General features: G+C 40.8%; 1 pseudogene; it reads left to right on the top strand.

The window, feature by feature from the left end:
• The first annotated feature begins 780 nt into the window (after nucleotides 1-780).
• On the top strand, nucleotides 781-1,372 carry LOC116097938 (annotated as a pseudogene).
• The last annotated feature ends 346 nt before the right edge of the window (nucleotides 1,373-1,718 follow it).

Below are 1,718 nucleotides of genomic sequence, written 5' to 3'. Positions count from 1 at the left end.
CCATTCTCTCTCATGTTTAGGGTGTAAAGTATCTCTAATCAGGCTCCAAAGACTAAAAAAAGCATCTATACTTTGATTCTCTAGATTTTAGCATAACTCTAAATACATTCTCAAAACACATTTTACCTGGTCCTTCTACAAGGTTTATTCACCACTGGCCCAAATCTTTTACTTTCCTTTATGCACACTCTCAGTTCCTGTGGTATCCTTCACTGTACCCCACTTACTGGAGCTCTAACATTGAGACACCATCTGACCAAGCCAGCTCAGTCAGTCAACAGGTTCTCCAGTGCAGGAGTGAGGATAAAAAAGAAAAAAGACAGTTATACAACATTGTAGCATGACCCCAGCCACTTCTGAGGCTAAGGCAGGTTTATTTTTTCCCAATCCACTTTTATACCATTTTTAATTCCATGCAAATAATAAGGGCCATAAACACAAAAAGCCAAGGGACAAGCAAGGCAATAAGCGAAGTCCTGTGATCACTCCTGTGATTGCTGTTTCCAAGGGCTCGTCAGGATGACCAAAATATCTGAGCCTACTTCCTTGTCCAGGCCCAACATCAGATTCTTGCCTGAAGCCTACTTCTTTTGTTCCACCCTAAAGTTAAGATTCTTGTCTGAGGCAGCAGAGTGTACTGAGTGCACACGTGGAGGAGCAATATGTTGGAGACATATTTCTCCACATCTTCTGGAGCCTTGGCTTTAGCAGCCTCCTCGGCCACTCAGCCAAGAAGCCAGAGTATGGCAGCTGTAACTAAGGTCTCAGCAGACAGGGAATATGAAAGGTAGCGGGATCGAGTTGGGAGATGTGACAACACACAATATTAAACAGTTGAAGGGACTGAACCAGGTCATCTTTCCAGTCAGCTATAATGATAAGTTCTACATGGATGTGCTAGAGCTTGTGGAGCTAGCAAAACTTGCATATTTCAATGATATAGCTGTAGGTACAGTGTACTGCAGGGTGGATCGTTCGCAGAATCCAGAGGCTTTACATCATGGCACTGGGATGCCTTGCACCTTACTGAAGACTAGGAATAGGAACTAAAATGTTAAGTCATGTCCTAAACATCTGGGAGAAAGATGACACGTTCTACAACATCTATCTGCATGTCCAGATCAGCAATGGGGCAGTCATTGGCTTCTACAGGAAATCTGGCTTTGAGATTATCGAGACAAAGAAGACCTAATATAAGAGGATAGAGCCTGCAGATGCGCGTGTGCTTCAGAAAAACCTCAAAGTCCCATCTGGTCAGAATGCAGAGACACAGAAGATAAAATCTGAGCAAATGGAAAATGAGAAAGACCCATTGGTTCCTCCCCCTTCCTCCACTTTCCCCTTTTGTTATTCCTCTTTTCTTTCCTCTTAAAGTTTTTAATACTTTCATGGACTCTTAAAAATGATCATGTTTGGATTTTTTTAGTTTTCTTATTTTTGTGAGGTGGTTGGGTTGAAGGAAGAAAAGATAGTATAGTTTAACTGTGAAGCTGTAAAGTATAGTTTCACAATTATGATGTTCCCAAAACTGGGAGTCAGATGGTTTCAAATTTTTAGCTAAAATTAAAAAAACAAAACAAACAAACAAACAAAAAAAACAACTGCTTTCTCATTGAAGGGCAGAGCCTACTAGCTGTTTTCTTCAAAAGACAAAAAGCAGCAGCAGTATCTTGTTCTTGAATTCATAGACAAGCTTAGTGTATTTATGGTACTTTGAG

Source organism: Mastomys coucha, unplaced genomic scaffold (assembly GCF_008632895.1).
Source record: "Mastomys coucha isolate ucsf_1 unplaced genomic scaffold, UCSF_Mcou_1 pScaffold2, whole genome shotgun sequence".
In the NCBI taxonomy this organism is placed as follows: Eukaryota; Metazoa; Chordata; class Mammalia; order Rodentia; family Muridae; genus Mastomys; species Mastomys coucha.
This window is presented reverse-complemented; position numbering and strand designations above follow the sequence as displayed.